Source organism: Thrips palmi, unplaced genomic scaffold (genome assembly GCF_012932325.1).
Source record: "Thrips palmi isolate BJ-2018 unplaced genomic scaffold, TpBJ-2018v1 HiC_scaffold_6, whole genome shotgun sequence".
NCBI lineage: Eukaryota > Metazoa > Arthropoda > Insecta > Thysanoptera > Thripidae > Thrips > Thrips palmi.
Window position 1 is genome coordinate 8975060 of NW_023144633.1, and position 6473 is coordinate 8981532.

The window sequence follows — 6473 nt, forward strand, 5'->3', positions numbered from 1 at the left end:
GTGTCTTTGACCAGAGGGACGCCACGTGCGCGACGTGCCTGCGCGTGTTCCCTGCCGGCGGACTGCAGGCCCACTTGGAGGAGCACCGCCGCGGGGACAGGCCGTGCCCACAGTGCGCCGCCCGCTTCACTGGCGCCGCCGCCTTCGCGCGCCACAAGCACGACTTCCACTGGCCGCCGCCCCGCGCTGGCCCCTCCACTGTGCGGCCCGGCGTCGTGGGGCGCTGCCACATCGACGGGTGCCTAGCTGTGTTCGCCAAGTGGGAGGAGTTTGTGGCCCACTTCACGGCAAACCACTTCAAGAAAAGTCACCTCGGCAAGTACGTGTGCCCCCTCTGCCTGGCGCAAGTTCCCATCATTGCCGAGAAGAGCCACGCCAAAAAGCACTCCGAACCCCGCCATCAGTTTGGATGCGAGCTGTGCCCGGCGAGCTTTCTGAAGAGCGGCAGTCTCCATGGACACGTCAAACACTTTCACAATGTGGGTTGAGCTTCGCGCTTCTCACTCCCCAGTGTTCCTTTCCTGCGTGACACACTGGTGGAACTGTGTAATCTTGGGTTTGAGACTTTTAGAGTCTTTAAGGTAATTGTGGTGGAGGTAGTTTTCTCTGTAATTTGAACTCTCTAGAAGTTTTTTCCTTTAAGGTGATGGTTTACGTTCAATAAATACAGTTATCTTTGACGAGTACTTAATTTTCGAGTGTTGGTTTTCCTTCATTACTCTACAAGTCGAAGTGTGTACACCGTTTTCACAATCTAAAGTAAATTAGAATGCTCTCCTTCTAGCACAAGCACATGTTTCATGTGTTCACTTACTTCACTCTCAGCCTTCAATGGACATTTTAATTATATTCATTAACGTTTGTGCACATTAATAGGATTTCGTCAAGAAGCTCAACAGATTTGTCAAGACGATATTGATAAAACAGTTGATAAAGCAAATAAGAATGTTAATATGCTCATGAAAATTAATGTGCACAAACGGCAATACGTTATAGAAGAACAACTCAGTACGAGACTGAAAGTGCAGTGCATTTCAGGCATGTCCACCCTAAAAAGTGGGGCGGGCGACAAAGGCGCCCAGTTTCTTGACAGCCTACATTTAGAGTGTACAGATGTAACTACGGTCCCTCTTATATTTGATACGCAGTTTTGGACACATTTACACACACGGTCCCTCCATGTAACGCGGCGTTACGCCTCGCCAGCCCTCCCTCCCTTCTTCCCCACCTGAAGCAGCGGAACGTTGCGCTAAATTTTTCATGAAAAATATTTTTTTTAAACTATAAACTGTTGTGCATCTGAGACGTGCTCTCAAATGAAGGGAGCGTGGGGTACAATGGGACATTGTCGAGTTTGGCACCTTGCCGTGGTCGAAGAAAGAAACAAAAACTGTCGGTTCGAGCCCTGGCCTGGTTGCGACTGGACACAAGGTGGTAACTCCGTACGACAAGGCCGTTGCGAACGACGGTGGAAAGACATTTTGAAGGCAAAGTAACTATCCTTGCTTGTCGAACTTTTTTTCTGCTCGTATCCGAACATCGTGCAGGGCCGCTGTCCATATACTATAATGCCTTGTGTGGTTTTTATGCTCTCCTGTTTGTCTTGCAGCCTTTATGGTTTGTCACAGCAGTGATGAAGTGGCAGCTCACAAGCCGCTAGGCGATTGTGTTGCATGGCTTGCTTCTTCATGAGTGGAAAAGTGTCCGTTCCTGAAATGTGCAGCACCATGGACATTTGGACTTAAATGGCCTCTGACTTCTGAGTGATAATTTATTTTTTTTTTGCTGTGGTGGTCAAAACTCTTTCTAGAAAGAACTTCTGATATCGTAAGTAAAATACCTCTTTCAATTCTCATGTATTTTCTGGTTCTATTCATCCTTTCGTGATTAGTTTCTTCAATTTTATCTTTGTTATCAGAGATGAGACCAGTATCTCGTAGTTCGTACTGATCAAGATTCCATCAAAACTTACTGTTGATTTAAGAAAAGGAAGTTTCTTCTGAGAATTTTGACAGTCTCGATTACAGATGTCTGTTCAGGGAATTGTTTTTCTTGCTATCAAGAGACCTATGGTCCCTTTGGTTATTCTGCCAATGACACGTACACAGTTCTGGTGTTCGGCAATGACTGCATTTTTTGACAACTATCCTTAATGGTAAGCCACCTGCTAACTGTTTTGAACCGAAATACGAAACCATCTAATATTCTATGTTTTAACTTTATTTGTGGTCTTTTTTTTTTAATCATTTGTCTCCTTTTGTTCTAGGTTTAGGTTTAGTGGCTGTGTTGTAGGGCTGGTTTTTGTTCTTAAATTCAACAACTGCTGGATGCCTTTTTCACACGCCCTTTCTAGAAAACACTTCTGAGATTGCCTTGCAGTAGACAATCCTATATGCCTATCTAATGGACAACTTGCAAGACGTTTTGCTTGTTTTTGACTTCCAATATTTGAAGGCATTGAGCCTTCTCCTAATGTAAGTAAGAAGTTCTGTTGTTTCTTTACCCGTTTATATCGTACTTGTGTGTAATATACTAACTTTTGTATTTTTTGTTTTGTGCCGATGACAGAAGTGGGGTCGATCACATTGATATACCAACATGTGACCATGATTTGGAACTTGAAATAAGTGAATTGCTTGATGAGAAAAATCAGCAACTCCAAGTTTGGGCATCCATCGCGCCACTGAGCCGACACGCTCGCTATTGCCTGTTCAAAGGTAAGGTTGTCCTCCTTAAAACTTACTCAAAGTTCTAAAAGTTCTTAAAGATCCATTCAAATTCTCAGTGTCCGACCAGTTTGCACAGGTTGTCTTTTTTATTTTCAGGTTGTCTTCCTGGCTCTCTGGCAATGTTTTGTGCGTGGAGACCATAAGTGCATGGCTGTGTGTGTCAAGGCAGCTGCTTTACTATTATTTCTAGACTGAGCAGTTTAGTGGCTACATTTTCGGCATGTGGAGACATGCCTTGTAGGGTACAATGGAACAGGGCCAAGTGGGGTTCAATGCGACAGTCCGACGGCTGTCATGTTGTTCCCTCCTAGCTCTTTTCATGATATGAACAAAATTATAAATGCATAAACACGAAAAGTCTTCTCTTTTATCAAATTTTGTAAGAAATTTGAGGCTATGTTACAAAGTATTTTTGGGGCTGAGCGATAGCGAACCCCGTTATTCCAGTGGGGTTAAAAAGTTTTGTCTGTCTGCGTGTGGGGCGTGTCTGTGCGCACTACTCCTCACTGTGAAAAAAAAACACAGTGAATCCCGTTAATGTTTTTGCCGGGATTTACGGGTTTTCAGAACAAGGACTTACTGTGCCTGGCTACATTATTACCGAGCAGTTCTCGCGAAAGGGTTTAATTTTGGGCCCTGAAACTTTTTTTAAAAAAAAATTCAATTGAAACCCCGGGTTTTTTTGCATTTATCTTGTTAAGAACATCACTAGGGATCAGGATTCATCGGGGCGAGCTATCACCCCAATAATAAAGGAAATATCGCAATTTTAATTTTTTTGCCGTCCACGGAAATTACACAGCCTCAGAAACTGTCCACGGGAAAATTTCATTTTAATGGGCCCTTAGAATAGGTGCGATACGAACGCAAACGCCCAGCAGTTTTGGCAGCTCCCTGCACATCTGTGCATTCTGGTTCCATGTTGCGTACCTCACAATAAAATTTTGGGGTAGACCACAATTCGATCGTATGCCGTTTCGGGCCCGACACATTCCCGCGTGCACTGCCAAACGGGACACGGCCGTCCTTACTGGGGTGCCCCGTTATACTCGCGGAGAAGAACCTCGTGCGGCTACAAGGTCCCACTCGTAGTGTGACCAGTATGTGACGAGGTGTCATTCCCTAGTACAGCCTCTTTTAGCAGGACTGGGTCCGGTGTCCACCTCTCCGGCTTAATTCCCTGTCTCGGGAACAAATGTGAATTCATTTTCTTCTGACCACGGTTGCATAGTGTTTACCTCCCCGGCGGTACCTCTCCACTTGGGAAAAAAGATGGGCCCTAGAGTGGACAACGGAGGAAAGTTTTTTCTTGATCAGTTCCTCGTGTCTATGTTCGGAAAATATTAAATAATGGGTGCGATCAGTTTGGGGAAAAATTGATCGGCGGGTCGAGACAGCGGCCCGCTCGCGGTGCGGTCTATTTAGCCCTCCTGGAAGAATGTCTGGCACCCCCGTTTACTAACCCCATTCGGAAAGATTTCTTTTTTAGTTTGAGGAACAGATTGCTGCAATTTATTCGATAAACTGGGTCTTAGCATTCGAACGAAAAGCTTAGGAAAAACGTCATGTTGCTTAACTATCGGTCAGGTTAAGGCCAAACCCCAAGTCTTCAAGGGTCAGCTAGATCCCAAAATACCAGGGATCCTTAACTTACCTCATAAGGGCATCATAACGTTATCATAAGAGTTAAAGTTATTACCCTTAAATTCTAACATCTTTTCAAAAAGGGTAAGTTATTTTTTTATGTCTCGAATTTGTGTGGATATGCTTTTGTAAATACTTCATAAGTCCGTACCCTTAACCTATAGCGAACATTGTCTTATGTTACGTTATGACAGCAGTGTTAGTTAAATGTTGATTTTAAATTAAGGATCCCTGCAAAATACAGCGAGCCTATTTTTCGCAAGACATTAAGCTTTCGGTTAAGCTTTCCGATCTGAATAATCAACGTTGAACGGTTTCACTGCACTCTCAGAAATTTTTTTGTAAAATGACAACAAAACCTCTGCAAATTTGCTATCACAAACCCTTTGAATTTTGAAATTACAACCACTTCGTATTTTTACAAGAAGTTTTGTAATTTAACGACAAAAGAAAAAAAATTTTCTGGATCCATGAAGTCCTTTGCAGAATAAAAAAGTAATCATCATTTGAAGTAAAAAGTCATTATTTTAAAACTAGACCTGTAAAATCGGGGAAGTTTCTTTTTTTCCTGGCCTCATAAATATGACAAAAGTCATTATTTGAAGAAAAGTGTCGTCTTTTTATTTTACGGCAAAAGGTGTAAAATCAATACGTTTTTTGGGTTTGTATAAATATGACACTTCCCTTCAACTTTCTTCTGCAAGGGTTTTTACTCGATTTTCCTGACAGATTTGAACCCACGACATTACTCTTACGGTGCACGGTCTTTACCACGTGCTACCAAGACACACGCTAGCTGGGGAGCCAGTACCCAATGACTCTTCAAGTAAACCTTTAGAGTTCCCCAAAACAAGTAAACGTTAGCAACATATTCATCCACACTGAAAAAAATGTTCGGATTTTACTATACAGTAGTCTAGGAAAGTTCCTATACATGTATGGGATTACTGAAATTCCGATACCTGTATAGGAATATTCCGATTTGTATAGGTTTTTTGCTATACGGGCTGGAAATGTATAGAATATTCCTATACATGTATCGGAATTAGAGTAATTCCTATGAATGTATAGGGTTTTGCAGCCCGTTTAGGAATATGGCCAACTGAAGAAAAGAATTTGCCATCAACCGTAAAAACAGCGATTTAATTTGTTGTATTTTGTCTTCAATGGTGATCAATACGATCATTTGTTAACAACGTACAAAATTCACAAAAGCTGCTTGTTTGCCCGCTGTCCGGATTATCCGCTAGATGGCGTAGTGTCGTTTTTACGGACTTACTTCTCGGTGTGCGCTGCGGCTAGGAAATTTTGGGTTGGGTCAGGGGGGTCGCGTCCTATAATATAGTAAGAAAGTTGAAGTCATTTCAACTCTTACATCATTTTTACTGAGGTGTTCCTTACACCTTGGGTGTTCAATTGGTGAAGTCGATCTTTGCCAATGTGGAGGACCGGGATGAAGGGTCACTTGATCCATACTCGATGATCTACAATGGCGGGGAAAAGCGGCCGTCGTATAATCTGACAGTTCATCCGTTCGGCCGGCCTAATTAAACATTTTGGTGGAAATCCCATACATGCATTGCAGTTGCGCCATTCCGATGTATAGGAAAAAACCTACACAACGTATGGGAGAACGCCTATACATATAGTCATAATGCCGTACCGATGTATAGGAAAAATTTCCATACGAGTGCATGGTAAAATTCCTATACGTGTATATGTAAATAGCTTCATATACATGTATAGGAATTTGACTATAATTTTTTTTTACAGTGCAATTTCTTTTCACAAATTGACACAAAGTATCGTAGTTGGAAATTTACGATAAAGTTTATCCAAAATTGATCCAGGAAGCGGAAGAAGGGAATAACTTGACATATCCCCAAATTTATTTTTATTTTATTATTGTGCCTTAGAATTGTTTACATCATTACCCAATTTTTTGACTGAATTCCAAGCAGTTTAGGAGAAAATCCACTTGGACAGTCTAAATTTCATTGGAAAATGGAGATAACTCAACCTTAGTCTACATGAGTCCGTTTGACAAATTGGCAAAAGATATAACTCAATTGTGTTTTTATGAATCTAGTTTGGGTGAGC